Genomic DNA, 20,641 nt, shown 5'->3' on the forward strand with positions numbered 1-20,641 from the left:
GACATACTCAGTTCCACTTCACAAAATACAGTATTCAATTAGGATGAAGGAAGAAATACATCTAGGTTGTGGGGTTTTGCTTTTAATGGAAAGAGTATTTCCTCATCTGTTTCCTGATGTTTTACTAGGGACTGAAATGAGGTTTTCAAACACACTTGTGAGAACATCTGAATATTGTCACTCAAACTTTCCAAGTTTTTATCCTTTTGCTTTCATTGCTGGAGACTTTCTAAACAAAGATGGGCTAGATTTCTCTCCCCGTCTCTCTCTCTCTCTCTGTTTAGTTTATTTGCTGGATTATGTGTGGATGTCTCCTGCAATCATTGTTGTTATGATTGTGTCTATTGAGAAAGAAAGACAAGCCTGTGGGAAGTCTCCACAGGATGGAGGGCATAGCAGAATGTGGCTTCATCTCCCAGCACCACATATACTTCCTCTGCTGAATATGCTAGACAGACAAGAGAATGGTATAAACTGTATTTCCCAAAACAACCAGACTGTCCCAAGTGACCTTTTGTAAGCATACTTTGTGTCTCTTCTAATGTCAGCACGATTATAAGCAAGTGGGCTGATCTGTCTCTCACTTTTCAATTTAGGCTTACTTGTATGTTCTTTTAAGAACAATTTGCACTTCTATAGCCCCTTTCCGCTGAGGATCTCAAAGCCCTTTACAGACCTTCGCTAATAAGAGGTAGGAAAGGGTTATTCTCATCATATAAACTGAGATACAGACGTGAAACAACCTGTCCAATATCACACAGTTATCAGTGACAGATGGAGGAAATCAAACGCAGGAGTCCTAACTCCAGTACCTCTCAATACCTTCTTTTGACATATATATTTACACTTGGTACACAAATAGGCATTGATGCTTTATCCCTCTCAATATAATACAGAGACGGTGGCTGGCAGGATGTTCTCTATAAGGGCCCTAGGATACTTGAATGGCCAGATTTGTGGAATCCCAGGGCATACTGTTTTATGTGCTCTGAATAGAGGTAAGATGATTGAAGTATAGGCCCAGTGTATGGGGTGTTAGTATTTGGTTTGGGCTGTTGCTTGGTAGATGGGATGAGCTGAATTAATTGTTTTTCAGTCTGTAATTTTAAATAATTGGCAGCCTTCTATAATTTAAAAGAAAACAAAATATTGCCAACTTTTAGAAAGTCTTTTCCAGTATTCAGAAATCAATGTAGGTTGCAGGCCTTGGCACTTCCTAGGTTCCTGAAAGCTGATGGATAGAAACATCATTTTTATACAAAAAAGTATTTTGTCCATACTTTTTACATTGTTCTTCACTTCCTTCTTTTCTTCTTTTGGTTCTTTATTCTCTCCCTTTTGTTTCTTATGCTTTTTTTTTTGCCTCATAAAAGCATCATGATTAGTAAATAGCCAGTCTTGGCCTTTTAACTATAGGGGTGCACCAGTGGCTTCATAACATACCTATGTTCCTAACACCAGTGCTCAGAAATGTTTTAAGCACTCACCTTTCAGCATGAAGGATGTATCATTACTGAAATATTCATACCCTTTTTGAGGAAGCAAATAGAGAAGGTGAACCATTGCACCAATATGTAATGCTATACATGTGTGAGGAAACACTACATGATAAAGTCTATCAGGAATAAGAGAGTTTCCAGACCTAGTCAAGGGCACTTGACATACATGTCAGTGAATAATGTGGTATGCGGCATTAATTGATACATCTGCAGGCAGGTGGTTATTCATACAATTCATGGATTTACTTCACTTTTCATTTTGTTTAGTTGTTACATTGCTACTACAGTATGTGCTGTTTAGTACTGAATATGAACTGGTGGGATCTGTGAGCTAAACTCAGTGAACTGTTTTGCACTACTGATATGTGATATCTGCCTATTTGGAGATATGCTTAAGGCAGGCTTTGTGTTTAAAGTTATGATTAATCTTTCATGGCACCATGTATCTGACTGAACTATTTTGATCTTTTCTCTAAACACACACACACAACTGAGCCTCGGAATTTATTAATGTTGGGATGAAATTCTGTGTATGTTCAGGGAGGGAAAATGAGGGGCAAGACATTCATTTACAAGATGAAACATGACACTTTGTATCAGCAACACACACGCATCACTCCCAAGATGATTTGGAGCTAACTATTGCAGGGGGACTGCAGATCTGACAGCCAGTCATTTCTACAGCAGACAGACCAGTAGTAGGCAGAGAGGAGGATTGGGAATTGCTCAGGTTAAACATGGTAATACAAAGTGATTTGCTTACTTTTGAGAAATCTATAGGCATATCTTCCTGACAGCAGCCCTCCTGGCTTTTATAGATGGCCATTTTAGCCAGGGCTAGGAGGAGGTTGACTAGGAGGTCCCGTGATTTCTTGGGGCCACGGATAGGGAGTGCATAAATAAGAAGGTGAGTGGAAAAGTGCAACCAAAAATGTAACAGCATGTCTAGGATGAGCCGGAATAGGGGATGCAACCTGGCGCACTCCAGGTAAACGTGCACCAGGGTCTCCCTCATGCCGCAGAAGGGGCGGGTGTCCAGGACGGGGGTAAATCACGCCAGATACACACCCGTGCTCACGGCCCCATGAAGGAGCCGCCAACTGATATCCCCGACGAGCCTCGGGACCTGGGTAGAATATAGGCTGGCCCACTGGGGTGCCTCACCCTCGAAAGGTGGCAGAAGGTCCCGCCACTTTGTGTCGGGGCGGGACGTGAGGGTGAGGAAGTGAAGGGTGTTGAGCATGAGTGTGTATAGGTGTTTTCTTGGCGCAGTTTGGAAATGAACCGGCTGCAAGTCGCGCAGCCGGCTCACGGTGAAGGGGTGGGGGGACCGGTTGGGTCCACGGGACAGGGGCCCAATGAAAAGGTCTGGAAGGCCTGGGGTGGAGGGTGAGCAGGGCGTGCCCTCTCACAGGACCCGGTCGAGGTAGGCCCGTGCACCGGGCGACAAAGTGCCCTTCACCTCCTGAAGTACGCACTGGGGAGTACGAGGCCTGGAGAGCCCCATGCGCTGAGCGAGCATCACGGGGTCCAGCCAGTCTCCCTGGTTGTAGTCCAGGAGGTCTCCGACTCTGGTGACTTCTGTTGGCAGATGGCGTCTCCTGTGACTGTGGGGCCTATTTCCGATCCTCCGTTCGTTCATGCATCTGGGCAGAGTTCTTCTGGGCAGTGTCCACTGGCTCCCTTGACGCCTTTGAGGAGCAGTGGGCGCTGTCCGGGGTTCTCTGCTCAGTGTCCCAGTCAGGTTCCCTTCATTTGACCCTTTGACCTCACTCCTGTTCCTGTTATTTCATTAGTTGTCCCCCGGAATCATTTGGTTTCCAGGCCCAGTGGATCCTCCCCTTAGGCTGGGGGGAGGTCTTTTAGCAAAGCCTGCCCACTTCCTGGATCCCAATAGATAGAGCAGCCCTCCTGGCATGATAGAATGAAAGTCATGGTAATATTTTGCCGTTTTGGAGGGGGGTGGAGAAGAACCCATATTTTACTGAAACATAAAAATAACTATTGTGTTTAAAAGGAAAAAAAAACATTTGGTATATTCTTAAATCTCCCTACATACATTTTACATATTCTGTAGAAAAGAGAATTAGATTAATGCTGAAAGAACTATGTGATAGACTCAGGCCAGTTGGGTACAGCAGAATAGCAGAAGGCAGATATACTGGCCACTGAATTAACAGTTTTCTGTTCCCTGACTGACCAGAGCAGGGGCTGCTCCAGGCTAATCAGAACACCTGACTCTAATTAACCTGCAAAGAGTCAGGTGAGGCCATTCAGTTAATGTGACCACCTGACTCTAAGTAAGACCCTGCTGTTACTATAAAAAGGGCTCACTCCAGTCAGGCAGGGGAGCCAGGGAGTCAGAGGAGAGGAAGTGCGGCTGGTTACTGAAGACACCCTCAAACCATCGTTAAAGGAGCCCTAAGGTAAGGGTGAAGAAGGGAAAAGCAGGAGAGCTGTGGGGAAGTGGCCCAGGGAAATGTAGCAACTCTGGCAGTGAAAGGTTGGCTGCCAACAACTGCTACCATTAGGGTCCCTGGGCTGGAACCCGGAGTAGAGGGCGGGCCTGGGTTCCCTCCCTTCCCCCCCCCAACCCACCACTACAGGAACAGCTCCTGGAAGGGGAAGTCAGGTCCCTGTCAGGACAGGAGGCTGAACAGAGACTGTGGGAGTTCTCTCACCAACCTCCTTGCAGCCTATGATGAAAAAGGCTCAGTAGACTGTGACCCTGGCCCTAGAGAGAAAAGGGCTACGTGGAGGGTCACAGTGAGCCACTGAGGCTAGCATAAACTGCCTAGAAGCGCAGGACCCACAGGAGCAAGGTCAGAGCTCTGCCACAACAGGAATAATAGAAAAAGACATCAATATTAATCTTCTATCGCAGAAAGTGATGCAAAGCTTGTTGACAGCTTTTACCATCTTTTGCTTCGTGTCTTAAATTTCCAGTTATTTGAAATTAGCATGATTCAGGCACTTCTTTTAGGGCCTTATTCTGTAACCTCTTTGGGTGCAGAATGTTTCCTGAATCAGGCACTTGGGGAATAAGCAACACTTCCAGAAAATTATACTTTTTTACAAAATTGTGATTAGCAATATGGCTATTTTCAGCATCATTACTTTATAACTAAAGAAACTGCTTCAAGTTTTTGACTAATTGCCTTTGCAACTCCATTAAGATACATATGAATCTATTTTTAGACTAACATGAAGGGAATGCTTGAAACACTGTTGCTTTGCCTCTTGCTGTAGCTTGCTTCAGTCAGGGACATTTAAACATTAAATAGTCTGGTTTTATCATTTGAGAGGCAGCTAGGCCTTTATATAAAATTTGAGTCCCAAAACTGTGAATTAGGAAGAAAGGACTTTTGGCTCTGACCAAGTTTAAGTCTAACCTTTCACCCTAATTTTGTGCATCAAAAAATGCTGTTCAGCACTGAGCTCATGAGTACCAAAATATGAAAGAGGAGGTTCATAGTTATAAGGCCAGAAAGGATTGTTTTGATCATGCAGTCTGACCTCCATAGGACTTTCCTGAATTAATTGCCATTTGAAGTAGAGCATATCTTTTAGAAAGTCATCCAATCTTGATTTAAAGTTATACGCTTCTGTCTGTAAAATAGGAACTGTTCCTGCCTGAACATGACTGAGTGGACATATGATTTGTGTTTTCCTAGTATTTCAGTTCCATCTCTTTGCTAATTTTGCATTTTTTAAATTATTTTGAGTTGGGACTTTGTAGGATGGTTGAGATCATATCTGATGGACTAACCCATGACCGCAAACAACTCAAAATACCTATGGATTGTCTGGCTGACTACTTGGAGTTATTTTTGGATCTGCTGATTTTTTTTCCAAGTCCCAAATTACTGGAATGAGGAGGTTTAGTTTGCATGCAGATGATCCCATCAAACCCGACTGGATGATGACATTAACTTTGGAAGAAAAGTGCCCCATTCTGCCAAGGGACTCCTGAGAAGGAATGTGACAGACATACCCAGGCATACCATGGTAGGTAAATTGCCCTGTGGCAAACCACCTTCTCAGTATTTCACTGAAGGGGTTCATGTGTAGTCTCTGCTGAGAGCTAAGAATTAGCTGATTGTCATGGTTATTGCAAAACGTTTGGGCTTGGCTACACTTGAAAGTTGCAGCGCTGGGAGTTACAGTGCTGGTCGTGCAGCTGTATAGGGACAGCGCTGGTGTGTGGCCACACTCACAGCTACCAGCACTAGTGTGTGGCCACATTTGCAGCGCTGTTGGGAGTGATGCATTACGGGCAGCTATCTCAGCGTTCAAGTGGCAGCAACATGCTTTTCAAAAGAGGGGTGGGGGTGTAGTGTGACAGGGAGCGGGGGAGAGAGAGTGTGGATTTTGGAGCCAACACTGTGTGTTAAGCTTCCTGCCTTGAAAAATCAGAAAATGTTCCCGACCCTTAGTCTTAACTCTTAATTGCAAACAGCCTGCATTCAATGGACTCCCGCTGTTTCCCTCCTGCCTCATTATCTCATTTGATTGATCACAGCAAACAGGAGCTGTTTGTTTTTAGATAAGCAGCTCCGGGAGCAAGGAGCTCCATGAGCTCGAGTTCACAACAAAACAAAGAGAGGCAGCATAACAAAACGAAGAGTAATTTAGTTAAAAGCATTCTGGGATATCTGCTAATACCCTGGAGGCCAATAACAGCACTGGTGTGTGTCCACACTTGACGAGCAGCGCTGGATCACCAGCACTGCAATCGCTACACCCCAACCAGACCAGGTGTACAGCCAGCGCTGCAGCCAGGGAGTTGCAGCGCTGGATGTGCCTTGCAGGTGTGGACGGTTACTAATTGCAGTGCTGGAAAGCCTCCACCAGCGCTGTAACTTTCAAGTGTAGCCAAGCCCTTTGTATGCAGGGCTGGCTCCAGGCACCAGCCGACTAAGCACGTGCTTGGGGCGGCACCTTGGGGTGGGGCGGCGCTCAGGTTTTTGTTGTTTGTTTTTTTTTTTTTTGTTCATCTGGGCTGCGCTGGAGGGTTTTTTGTTTGTTTTTTTTTGTTTCGGTGGCGTGGCGCTCGAGGGTGCGGGGGCTTGGGTGGCGCGGCACTCGAGGGTGCAGGGGGCTTGGGTGGTGTGATGCTCGCGGGGGGGTGTTACAGTGGGGCGGCGCTCTTTTTTTGGGGGGGGGCAGCAAAAAAGTTAGAGCTGGCCCTGTTTGTATAGGAATTAATTTATAAGAATGTAAAATAAAGAATAGTAGCTTGCAAAACTGCTGAAGTGAGACTCCTCTCCTGAGGCAAGGGGAGGTCTCAGGGCTAATTCAATCAATCTTGAGAACAATGGATGTCCCTGGAGACAGCACTTTGTTTACTGTCTGAGGAAGATACAGCCTTGATCATACCCAAAGACAATAGAACCCCAAGAAAGTCTCAACAGGGGACCCCCTAGGGATCTGTAACTGCAAAAGGGAAGAGGAGAGGGGACAGGATTGGTACCATTACAGAAGAGTGACTCTGCCAGCAGGGGTTGTCTCATGCAAGGTAGATCCCAACTTTCTGAACTGGACAAGCTCTGTAAAGATGAATTAGGTGACAAATACCTTAGTAGATAGGAAAGTAACTTGCTAATAAGTTTAGGTTACACATTTTTTACATTATTCTTTTACCTGTAACCTTGTATTTCCAAACCCTTATATTTGCTTTTATTTAAATCACTATCTTAAGCTCTGTTAAATAAACTTCAATTTTGGTTTTGCTATAGACATGTCTAAGTGCCTTGTGCTAAGGAAAGTGCTGAACTGCAACAAAACCAGTGAACTGGGGTGCACTCCTTCCAAGGAGGCAGCAAATCAGTGTACATTGTGGGTGTCCTGGAGAGAAAGCACTGAGCATTCAAATGTAACAAAGTGGGGTGTGTAAATTGCTAGCCTGCAGAGGGAAAGAGTGGTGCTCACTGAGCCTGGAGTGGAGTGCTTGTGTTGCCAGCAGCAGATGGCAGGAGATCATTTCCCCTGCTGGGCACAGACAGGGTTCCCTCCTGCTCTGAGCATCACAAGGAACTTGCAAGGGAAGTAAACAGCCAAGGCACCATATTAAAAAACTGAAGGAAAGGTAGAAGTCATTATTTTCTTGCTTCTGACCATTTACTTGAAACCTTTGCTTCCTGCTGCAGCAGCCATCGGTTTCTGGCCATGTGATGCCACAGTGCCTCACAAAGAGGCCTGTGCTTCCTCCACCTTCCCAGCTGGTCACCAAGATGTGGGGGTCCAGCAACATGCAATAACTAAGATTCAAAATTTATAAGTAAGTAACTTCTAACCAGTCAGCAGCAAGTCCTTGATGTTAAAACATCTGAGCTGATAAGATCACTGAGTACTCCAGGTTCTGAAGCTGAATGAAAACACAAGAGTTGCAACAATCATCCTGCATAAGTATCAGTCTTTATTTTGTTTTCTCTTTCCAGTTTTCTGAGTAGAGAAATTCTTTGTGTTGTTGTTTTTTGTTTTTGTTTGTTTTAACTCCAGCAGATGGATGGTAGTCAGTGTATGTGTGGATAAAACCAACCTAATTTGTTTTAGAATGGTGGCTATAGAATAAATAAAATACCTGAAAAAGCCCTAGGTTAAATAACTTTGCTATACAAGACCACACATGCATATATGTAATGGTTTAGGAGTTGTATGTTTTATCTTAAGAAATTGTTGTTTTGACTTACATTCAGAATTCAAATGAGAAATTGAAAAAGTTGCACAACAGAGCCTCAGTTACGAACTGACCAGTCAACCCCACCTCTCATCTGGAACCAGAAGTACACAATCAGGCAGCAGCAGAGACAAAATCAAATACAGTACAGTACCGTTACATGTAAACTACTAAAAAAAAAAAGGGAAAGCAGCACTTTTCTCCTGCATAGTAAAGTTTCAAAACTGTATTAAGTCACTATTCAGTTGTAAACTTTTGAAAGAACAACCATAATGTTCTGTTAGTTACAAACAACCTACATTTCTGAGGTGTTCGTAACTCTGAGGTTCTACTATATCACCTTGGATCATATTACAATGTTCCATGTAACCTTATAGTGGGGTGAGGGAAAAGATTGACTATTACCTCTCAATAATTTAGGGTTTATTTGATATGATTTGATCAACCTGATATTAATTAATTTGATTCTATATAAACCCTTTATTTGATTTTATGCTTTTGCTTAGTTAATTTAGTTAATAAAATATATCAAACTGGAAAACTGTGTAGTTCAGATGTTTGTTCCCCAGATATCAGGGCTCCAGACCTGAGGCATCCCAGGGTAAATAAGACGAAACTCTGTGACTCATGCAATGGTGGTCCATAGAACCGCCATATAGTCTTACCACAATTGGTGCCCAAACAGGAACACTGTTAGCTTGTGAAGAAAAGGTGCATTATATATTCATTTCTTTTAACAAACAACATGCATTCTAGAACCTTGGTGGGCCTGGGATGGATACCAGCTAGTCAACCTGTAAATTGATGTGACAGCCCTCAGGGTATTCAGAACTTTAAGCCACCTCCTTACTCCGTGCCTCCTAAATTGTAAATCACACACAGGACCTATGCCATGAACCATGAATACTAAATGGTCTATTTGAGACATCTCCCCATCAGGAATTTCATCATGATCATCATCAATGCCACGCTTTACCACCCTTGGCCTTGTCTGACCATCTTGTGTGGTCCCCCATTCATCTGGTACTGCAGAAGGTTGGAACTGAACTATAACCTTAGGATTATGCATAACAATTGTTTCCCCATTTGGAAATTCAAGTCGCCGGTGCCACTGATTCGTAGTTACAGCTTTTTTTTTTATATTCTGCCTTTAGCTTCTCACTGAAATCCTCAGTATAAGGAATAAACCTGCTATCTTTGTCTCCCTTATAAAACCATGTACATCGTCTGACTTCAGATGGCTCTTCTTCCCAATATACAGCTTTTCTTAGTCTGTCATACAGGTAAACATCATAGCGCCCCCCATCAGTGCTCAAAACCACGCTCTCAGGATCAGGTTGGACAGAGTTATAAACTTCTTCTAGTGTTACAGAATCTAGAATGCTGAATGGCATCCATATTTGCTTGTATTCCACCTCCTTGCAGTAAAACCAGTGAGGCTGAACTGGTTCATACTGGTTCTGTAGCAAAACAGGTGGCGCCTGCACCAGTGGACCTGCTGGTCTGGAAGTTTGCAGTGGTTGTGATGGTGATGGTAGTGCCGGCTGTGAATGAGGAAACGGTGACAATGATCCTGGAGGGGTCGGATACATGTGGATAGGTGGTACAGAGGGTGGTGTCTGACCAAGCTGGCTTGGTGTCTGACTCTGCTGCAGCTGCGGTGGAGTTATGTAAGGATTAGCTCTACTGCAGCAAGAGGAGTCTTTCTTGTGGTACTATTGGGTTATCGGAGAGGGGCGGGCGGAAGCCCGCCCCATGCTAACGGATCCCCAGCCTAAGGAGGATCCACAGGGCCACGGAAACCCACTAAGTGCGGGGACAACTAATAAAAGAACAGGGACAGGAGTGAGGTCAAAGGGTCATAAGGAGGGAGCCTGATGGGGACACCGAGCAGAGAACCCGGACAGCGCCCACTGCTCCTCGGCGTCAAGGGAGCCAGTGGACGCCGCCCAGAGGAACTCCGCCCGGAGGCGTGAGCGGACGAGGGATCGGAAACAAGCCCCACAGTCGCAGGAGTCTCCATCGCCAACCTCCTCTCCCTGGTCGCGTGGATGGCCTTTTTAGCCAGGGCGAGGAGGAGGTTGACCAGGAGGTCCCGCGACTTTGTGGGGCCACGGATAGGGAGTGCATGGATAAGGAGGTGAGGGGAAAAGTGCAGCCAGAAACGTAACAGAATGTCGGTGAGGAGCCGGTATAGGGGCTGCAACCTGGCGCACTCTAGGTAAACATGCGCCAGGGTCTCCCTCACGCCGCAGAAGGGGCAGGTGTCCGGGACAGGGGTGAACCGCGCCAAGTACACGCCCGTGCTCACGGCCCCGTGAAGGAGCCGCCAGCTGATATCCCCGGCGGGCCTCGGGACCAGGGTGGAGTACAGGCTGGCCCACCGGGGCTCCTCACCCTCCACAGGTGGCAAGAGGTCCCGCCACTTGGTGTCGGGGCGGGACACGAGGGTGAGGAAGTGAACGGTATGGAGCACGAGCGCGTAGAGTTGTGTCCTTGGCGCGGTTTGGAAACGGACCGGCTGCAGATTGTGCAGCCGGCTGGCGGAGAAGGGCGGGGGCCGGTCGTGTCCACGGGCAGGGGCCCGATGAAGAGGTCCGGAGGGCTCGGGGTGGGGTGGGCGGGCGTGCCTCACACAGGACCCGGTCGAGGTAAGCCCAAGCGGGCTGAAAATCGGCCTACACCTCCTGTAGTACGCGCCGGGGAGTACAAGGTCTGGAGAGCCCCATCCGCCGAGCGAGCGTCAGGGGATCCAGCCAGTCTCCCCGGTCGTAGTCCAGGAGGTCTCCGACCCTGGTGGCATCTGCCAGGACCAACCTCTGGCGCACCGCGGGGGACTCCGCCACCTGCACACGGAGCTGGGGTTGTGGTAGGTGGGTGGCAGCTTCTTGATACCACTAGCTTTTCAGCCACTCAAGCACTCTCCTCTCTGCTATGCCAGCCCTAACTTCACCTTTCAGGTTAATCCCTGAGTCCCCTTTGAATCATTCCTCTGTGATATCCAGTCCCTGACACTGGCTACTCAAAGGAATTTCAGATCCTTTTCACTCAAAGGAGCAGTGTACTCCATTTTACCAGTTTTACCTTAAATCACTGCTCCTGTAAACCACAGGGCAATTGTGAGCACTTAAATAAACTATTCTTTTTTTATAATAAAAGTATAAGATTTAACTAGAAGTGAGAGAAAGTGATAGGAAACAAGTGGTTACAACACAAACAAAATCATAAAACAGGAACCTGGGTCTACACTTTTCAGTAATTATCCTTCCTATCTAATAAAGTAGGGTTTTCCCAAAAATTCAGTCTGTTGCAGAGCTAGTGAATGTCATGGTTTCATAAGAACCAGAATCCAAATGTTCATGAAAGCCCCTTGTTTGTCAAGGGGTTTCCTCAGTGAATGGATGTAGAGGGTCTTCCTTACATTCTGTTGTACTGAAACAGTCTTTTGTCTTTTTTCTTAGCTAGGGCAATTTCCCACCTGCTATACTGGTCTGTTCACCTTCAAGTGGTTTTGACTGCTTGCAATTGTCTTTGATGGTTTTCCATTGACTGTTCTGGGATGTGGCAAGGATAAATGATAGAACCTTGCAATACTTGCCAGGTGACTAGGGAGGGGTGACAACTCCCTCTTGCTTGAATGGGCCCTCACCAAGACACATTACCCTGATTAATTTTTACTCCAAATCCATAAAGCCTATGTTCTATACACATTGTTCCTTAAATATTATCTGTACCTACATCTTGCAGTGATTGAGTCTTGACAAGTTATGAGCTTTCTGTAGATATTTTACATGTTACTCTTTATGGGTAAATATCCTGTAAGATGTTTGGTGTAGTGAGTTTGTTGGGTCTGAGGTAAGAGATGTTTGCAAAGAATAGGTCTCTGTCATCTGACAAGTAAATCTATTTTCCTTACACATTTGTAGCAGTCCTTGCTGCCATGGGTTTTCATATGCTTTTTCTTCACTGCCAAAAAGATGTGTTCTTTACAGCGAGATAACTAACGCACTGTAGTTATCTTGCTTCAAAATTCTAGTAGAGGCAAGACAGCTGTAAAATCCTAGCAGAAAAAAAGCACTTGTAGTTTTTACCACAAGATAGCAAGGTGATGTCAACACTCTATCCCCACCCCCAAATCCATGGTTTACTAGTTTACACTGTGGTAGAACTATAGTGTCTTGTCTCCACTAGGATTTTACAGTGGGATAGCTAATGTGTTTGTTAACCTGTAGTAAAAATGCATCTTTTTTTAGCCATGAAGACACAGCCATAGCACTTTTGTTACATCTTGAGGCTAATATTCACAATTGTCACTTTTTTCTACAGTTTGGTGGTGATAGTGTACATTATGTTGCTCTCTGAACCCTGAGGATCCCTGATGTTTCTTTTTACACCTGTCCTCTTTTTGGAGACTTGCAATACTAGCTAGACTCAGTTCCTGGACATGGATACCTTGTACCTTTCTCCTTTTGCATACCTGTGCAGGGCCAGGCACAATCTAGGTCCTCATTAACCATTCATGCTGTTACACCAAAATGCTGCATTCTCAATTCTCTCATTTTAAATTAACAAAATACAATTTATTTTTAAACTGAAATACGTGTGTACTATGTTAAGGAAGCTGATGCTGTTGGACTACTAACTGCATTAATATGGCATTGCCATGAGGGATCTAGCATCTCACTCCACTGTAGATATAAGGCTCTTGGCTATGTCAATCAGCTCATATCTAATGGAGTGATGTTTCCTGTTTACTGAACAAATCTCTGGAGAAATACCCTTTTTCTACATAGCAGGAGAGCTGGGTTTACACAAGAGCAAACATAGGTTTGTCTGCATTCCTGAATCTGAAAAGTTGCAGGGAGATCCCATAGTGATAGCTGTCTCATTGTTAGTAGCAATAAATCAGAATCCAGTCTATAGTCATGTCTGGCAGAGCTGATGCCTCCAAGCACTACAGAGATCTGGGTTCAGACAGGATAATGTCCAGGAGGATGAGTTTATTAGGAATTTTTTAAAAAAGGAGGGGAATACACCAATCTGATAGACAGACGTATAATTCTGCCATTCTTTATGATCATTTAGAGTGTTTTCTTGACTTACTTACCCTGTGGCTTTGACTAAGTCCCTTATCTTTTCTCTGCTTAAGTTTTGCCAATATGTAAAATGAGGATAATAATTATCTACCTCACAAAAGTAAGGTAAGGATTCATTATGCAGAAGCAGTAGTTATAGTTGCAACTGGAGTTCCATTATAAGGCTGATTGTGATTCTTACTCCCAACCCCCATTAGTTAAAAAAAAAAACTTCTGGTATGCTTTCAGATTTTTTAGGGTTAAGTCTCATTGGCAACTAGTAACTGACTTAAATCTTGACAAACTTTACGTTTCTTGATGTGAATAGCCTTTAAAATTCCTTACAATTTTTACAAACTGCACTACTAGAGGGAGATATAGAAATGTTACACACCTAATCATACAAAATTACAATCACAAGTAGATTTTTTTAGATTGGCTTTTGTAAGAGACAACTAGTAAAATTTTAAAGAAATTAATACTATTATAAAAAAAGTATAAAACTTTGCTTCTTGGTTAATGAAGCCAATGGGTAAATACTGAAAATGACCCACATATTCCTGTTATTTCTTCCACTCTCCTAGTAACCTTAGCTGCTAAATCCTAATCTGAAACTTCAGGATATTCTGGCCCAGAGGCTACAAGATGAGTCATAGGGACACTAAAAAGAATGAGGAGTACTTGTGGCATCTTAGAGATTAACAAATTTATTTGGGCATAAACTTTTGTGGGCTAAAACCCACTTCATCAGATGCATGCAGTGGAAAATACAGACTAACACAGTTACCACTCTGAAATAGGGACACTAATAATCTGTGATTCAGCAGGATGTTGGAATGTAGATAATGAGAGTATTTTAAAGGGAAGCTACAGAGAACTTAAAGTAAACAGTCAATTTGGCTAAATTTTACAGTTAGTTTTATGTACCCAAGGGAAAAATGTATTCCATTCCCAGCATCTTCACTTCCTCCTTATTTCCTTTCTCCCTACCCTCCCCACCCAAAAAAAAGAAAAAAAAAGACTAAAGTGCAAAGAATCTTAATGACAGGAAATACCTCAAATGCATTTTAAAGCAGCTAAAGCCTTCTAGCATCTGGGGGCCTGAACTCACCCTGACTTGTATGACTTATTAAAGTTGTATTAAATTCCCTCCTTACATGTTGTTTGAAACTCCACTTGCACCTCACTCAGTGAGAGGATTTCTCCCTGCAGGAGTGGCTGTATTTTACTGAATGGTATCAGGGTATTGGACTACCAAAATTTTATTTGTGAGGAGAGCAGAGGTTAGAAGGGGGAGCCAGGCTAAGAAATGGTGCTTTAATCTTGTCCAACAAATACTACTCAGAGGCAAATTCAGACCTAATGTAAGCAGGTGCAACTGCCCCAAAGTCAATGGAGTTGCACTAATTTCCATGAGGTTTGATTTTGGCCCTATGTTCCCACAAAATTCTTGAGGCTGCAGAATGAGGCAAGGGAAATACTGTAATATATTTAACAAATTATAGTGCAAACCATAGAAAAATATATAGAAAAAATGTATTTCTTGGGGCTCGAAAATGGTTGAATATTTAGAACCAAGGAAGAGACTGTCTGGAGGTGGTATGTTGTGCAGCTTTGGTCATCTGAGTTTTTCCTATGTGACTCCATTATGTATCTTGCTGACTGCCCTTTTACATATGACTTTAGCATTTGAGACTCTCCTTTGGGGAGACCAGCTTCTTTGATATTTTATTTAGGTACTCATACCTACTTCCAACTTGTACACAGTGTCTGATTTACTTTTTTACTTCCTTTTTAGTAACTTGCTACCTCCTCTAGATAGCTAGGTGGCTTGGTAGAATTCTCATTTTTGATTCATCTTAATGATTTGTATAACTTAAAACAAACTTTTGTCAGAGAGAGACAAGGGGGGTGAAGTAATGACTTTTACTGAACAACTTCTGTGGGTGAGAGAGACAACCTTTTCAGCCTACATGGAGGTCTTCTGCAGGTCTAGGAAACTTAGTTTCAAAGCTAAATACACTCCATCGTGTATTTAGCTGTGACACGCTAAGTACGTTTCCTAGATGTGAGGAAGACATGTGTGGCTCAAAAGCAATCCAACTTCCCTTCTGCTTCCCCCCTATCTACAAGGTGCTTCCCCTCTTGTTGTAGGTACAAGTGCTGGCAAGCCACACTGTATCTGCATTGAACCGTTCATTAGAACAGTATAGTATGCACTTTCTGCTATGCTAGCTTAGTCACACAAGACAATGGCCCGGTGAAGCCGGTGATGGGAACCAGCCTTAACCAATCAGAATGAAGTAAACAGGTGTATCAATCATATAGTAATAAGTAACCTGTGTGATGTCAATCATGTAATGCTGAGAACCAGTCTGTAAGAAAGAGAATAAAAGCAGCGGTCTGGGACTATACCAGGACGCCTCACTGCAACACCGTCTCTGTTTCCCGTTACTACATCTGGTGACCCCGACGTGATCCAGACACAAGACCCCCGACTCATCGGCTGGCATAGCCTTGGTGCACCTCAGCGCAGTGCGCTCCCTCGTGAGTATGGGGGGGGATTTATCCATTGAGCAAAAAGATCATGCAAAGGAGTTATTGAAACTTATCAAACAGGACGGGTGTACTGCAGTATCGTTAAGGCACTTGGAGGAATTGCTCCGAGTGATTGAGTATAAGTGCCCATGGTACTCGAACCGAGGCTCCCTAGATCACTCCGATTGGATAAAGATCGGAGAGGCATTGTTTAGGGAACCTCGAGCTGAGATCCAACATATTCTGTTGTGGCAGCACTGTTCAGCTGCGGTGGGGAGATTACGAAAAGAGGCGTCCCCCTCTGCACCTCCCTTGCTCTCGGTGGAGGCACCTCCTGCCTATCCCCGAGTGCTCCCTCCAGCCCCTTTTTTAGCACCAAAAACTTCTGCACCAGTGGTGGACACCCTGGGGCAGAAGTCCCTTCATCAGGGTGCTGTCTGTGCCGCCCTTGCGGCGGCGCGGGCGAGCGGGCAGGACCCCTTATTGGAAGAATGGGAGGGAGAAATCCCTTTGATGTTTCCCCTGTCTTATGACCCTCCCAATGAGGCAGGTGAGGTGGTAGCTTGGCACTCCACCCTCCCGTACTCAATTCTTCGGGAGCTTAACAAAGCGGTACGTGAGTCTGGGCTGCGTTCCACTTATGTGCAGGGTATGATAGAAGGGATCGCTAATAGTTATACTATGATCCCGGAGGACTGGAAACATCTATTTCGTATGATCCTTTCCCCTGCACAGTACGTGGTATGGGATAATGAGTTTAAATTGGCAGCCCTAGCACTCGGTAACGCGCAGAATACTGCTGAGCAAATATATGGGACAGGAGCTTTTGCCACCATAGAACAACAATCTATATTGCCCATGGAATCTTTTCACCGCACGGCAATGTGCATTCAAAGAGCCTTTAGGCGCGTTCCAGCCTCTGGCAAGCCCCTTCGATCATTCACAAATGTTAAACAACAAGCTACTGAACCTTATCATCATTTCGTTGATCGCCTCAAGGAGGCTGTTCAACGCCAAATTGACAATCCGGACGCTCAGGTGGAACTCCTTTTACGCTTAGCGTATGAGCAGTCCAATGCTGATTGTCGGAAAATTCTCCAAACTATCATTCACCGCCCTAATTACACACTCGCTGACATGTTACAGGCATGTGCCGAAGTAGGCACTCAGACCCACGCTATGGCACTATTGGCGGGAGCAATCCGTCAAGGTAATAAACCTACCGGTAATTGCTTTAACTGCCAGCGACCTGGACACTTCAAAAGAGAGTGCCGAGCCCCAGGAGGTGGCGCTTACAAGGGCGGAACTAACACCACCGGGGGCCGTCCCACAAAAAAATGCCCGAAATGTAATAAGGGATATCATTGGGCCAATCAATGCCGCTCCTCAGCCTCAGCTAATTCGGGAAACTTTCGACCGGGCCCCCCTTCAGCCCCGGTTTAAAGGAGGGAGCTTTGCCTGCCACAGCTGCTCGACCAGCCACAAAGGCAGTGCTGGTTTGGATCTTATTAATGCAGTAGATATGCAATCCCCTCCCTGGTGACGTACTCCTCATGCCTACGCAGCTTTCTGGTCCGCTTCCCCCAGACACATTTGGGTTAATTTTGCCTCGTTCTTCTGCCAGTAGTCAGTCTATTATGATTGTGCCCGGAGTTATCGATTCTGATTACACCGGAGTTATCTACGTTCAAGTTTGGAGTCACCTTCCCCTCAAATTAAAGGCGGGGGATTCTTGGGCTCAACTGCTAATCTTACCTTACACAGCGCCGCCGGACCCGCCAAGCGAGTCGTGGCCGGGCGGATTTGGTTCTACTCGCGTTAATCTGGAGCAGGGTCCCCTTTTTCATCCACAGATTGCTGCAGTATTACAACACATTCGAACCCACAAGCCGACCCGTAAGTATACCATCAACGGTAAGGAGCTCTATGGGTTGCTAGACACTGGAGCGGATATTTCAGTAGTTGCACAAAAGCATTGGGACCCTTCCTGGCCTTCCGAAGTCTCCCCCTCAGTTTGGGGAGTGGGAGGCCCGCAATCTTCCCGACAAAGCACCAATTGGCTCTCAGTATGGGATAGTGAGGAGGGGCGAGAGGTTGCAAAAATTCGTCCGTGCATTTTGCCAATTGACATTAATCTCTGGGGGCGAGACCTATTGTCTCAGCTGGGAGCCTCCCTAGTTGTGCCATGACACGTCAATGCTCTTCACACACTGCCCTCCCCCTGGAATGGAAAACCCACGTCCCAGTGTGGGTTGAACAATGGCCACTCCCTCAGGAAAAATTAATAGCCCTTAAGGAATTAGTTCAGGAACAATTAACCGAGGGACATATTGAACCTACTACTAGCCCATATAATACTCCGATCTTTGTTATTAAGAAAAAATCTGGACGCTGGAGACTATTACATGATCTCCGAGCTATAAATAAAATTTTGGAACCTATGGGAGCCCTTCAATGTGGGACCCCGAATCCGAATGTTATACCACATGATTATCAGTTAGCAGTAATCGATCTTAAGGATTGTTTTTTCTCTATTCCTCTCCTCCCCTGTGATCGAAAGTACTTTGCCTTTACTATCCCTGTTTTGAATAATAGTCAGCCAACAGAACGCTACCATTGGAAGGTTCTTCCCCAGGGTATGCTAAACAGCCCCACCCTCTGTCAATATTACGTAAATCAGTCTCTCTTACCTTTTCGCAAACGGTACCCTATGCTTAAGGTTTACCATTATATGGATGATATCCTCATAGCAGGACCAGAACTCCCTCCCTCGTGGAAAACTGACCTGCAAAATATGCTCCAGGAATACGGCCTTCAAATAGCCCCAGAAAAGGTACAATGTATAGAGCCCTTCCTTTATCTGGGACATAAAATGATGGCCGCTTATTCCATTCCGATTATCCCGCAAATTGCCTTGAAAACCAACATTAATTACGTCACCCTTCAACAAGTTCTGGGCATTATTAATTGGGTACGTCCCTATTATCGCCTTGATACCAACATGTTAAGTCCATTATTTGATGCTCTTCGGCAGGGGCGTCACCCCTCCTATATCATTTCTCTCACAAAAACACAATTAGATGCCATTGAGCAGGTAAATCAATCTCTCGCAAAGGTTTGGGTGGATCGTGCCGTGGATAACGAGCCTCCACGTCTCGCTTGTCTTCAAGGGGTAACCCAGCCTTGTGCTGCCCTCTTTCAAGCACCCGAGGCTGGGACGGTACAAATCCTTGAATGGCTTTATCTCGCCCACACCCCAGTAAATACCCTTACTCCCCTTCCCTCCATGCTTGCCTCCCTTATCACCAAGGGACGCCAGCGAGCGTGGGTCCTTTTAGGCATTGATCCTGTTGAAATAGTACTTCCGATCCCCTTGCATTTATGGCAAACTCTTTGTGAAACTAACCCCGAGGTTCAGTGTGCATGCTCAGCCTTTACTGGGGTCTTCTCCTGTCACACTTTGAAGGACCCCCGTTTCAGCATGACGCAGCGAATACCCCTTAACTTTTGCTATTTGCTCTCACCAACCCCGCTGCCAGATGTGCTTACAGTATTTACGGACGGAAGTCCACACCGTGGGGTTCTCTCTTGGCGTGACCCATCTACTACCCACTGGTGTTCTCTGTTTACCCTACCCCAAAGCTCCGCCCAGCGTGCTGAGCTGGCTGCAGTAATTTTAGCCTTTAATCGTTTTTCTATGCAACCGTTTAATATTATCACTGACAGTTTATATGTAGCCAATGTTGTTTCAAATATTAGTGGTAGCTATGTATCACCAGCGCTAGATAAAAATTTGCTAGCTTTGTTTTTAGCATTGCAACATCTCATTCATTCCCGTACCGATCAGTTTTTTATTGCTCATATTCGAAGCCACCAACCTTTCCCTGGCATGTTGACAGAAGGCAATGCCCAGGCGGATGCCCAACTTAGGGCATTCCCTTGTACTCCTATAGAAAGTCATGCTCTACATCATCAAAATGCCAAGGCATTGGCTAAACAATTTCAGATCCCTCTTTCTGATGCTCGAGGTATTGTTCAACAATGTCCTCAATGCACCCTTAACCCACAGGGTCCTCCCATAGGGGTAAATCCCCGTGGTCTCGGAGCCAATCAACTTTGGCAAATGGATGTTACCCTTTTTCCCCCCTTCTCCCCTTGGAAATACCTGCACATTGTCATTGACACATTTTCTGGTTACACTTGGGTAACTGCCCAAAAAGGGGAGGCTACCAAACATGTTTGTAATCACTTGATTCGCAGTTTTGCGGTAATGGGCAGCCCCGCTGAGTTGAAAACCAACAATGGCCCTGCTTACTGTTCCTCCGCCATGGCCGCATTCTGTGCCCGGTGGGGCATTCTCCACAAATTCGGCATTCCTTATAATTCCCGGGGTCAGGCCATTGTTGAGCGGGCTAACATTGCACCTGAAGGAGGCCCTTACTAAACAAAAACAAAAAGGAGGAGTGCCCCTATCCTTGCCAGATAAGGAAGAATGGCTGGCTCGTGTCTTGTTTACTCTGAATCATTTGAATTTAACCTTGTTTAATAATCAGTTTTTATCTAGAGCCCAGCGCCATTATAGACAGACCGAGCCTCTTCCGGCGCCGAAGGTAATATATCGCAAGTTGCCAGGACCAGAGTGGAGCCTGCCTGTGCCACTCATCACCTGGGGCCGGGGCTACGCAGCAGTGTCAACTGAAACCGGCCCTGTGTGGGTTCCCGCTCGCTTTGTAAAGCCGTGGAGAGATGGCCTGGCATCAGGGGCTAAAGAATCCCATTCCGGACTTCAGTCTAACCCTGACGGATAGGGTGGACAAGATTGACAAGGCCCGAAAGCATGGCACACCTAA

The 20,641-nt window shown here is 45.3% G+C and overlaps 1 long non-coding RNA gene and 1 pseudogene across 1 annotated transcript; one reads left to right on the forward strand and one right to left on the reverse strand.

Moving 5' to 3' along the window:
- Positions 1-2,907: 2,907 nt before the first annotated feature.
- Positions 2,908-12,130, reverse strand: LOC120370301 (annotated as a pseudogene).
- Positions 12,131-15,408: 3,278 nt separating this feature from the next.
- Positions 15,409-20,384, forward strand: LOC120369886. The gene is made up of 3 exons (XR_005583483.1): positions 15,409-15,800; positions 17,645-17,687; positions 20,345-20,384. It is a non-coding gene; the product is annotated as an uncharacterized LOC120369886 (long non-coding RNA).
- Positions 20,385-20,641: the final 257 nt, after the last annotated feature.

Source organism: Mauremys reevesii, linkage group 8 (genome assembly GCF_016161935.1).
Source record: "Mauremys reevesii isolate NIE-2019 linkage group 8, ASM1616193v1, whole genome shotgun sequence".
Classification (NCBI taxonomy): domain Eukaryota; kingdom Metazoa; phylum Chordata; order Testudines; family Geoemydidae; genus Mauremys; species Mauremys reevesii.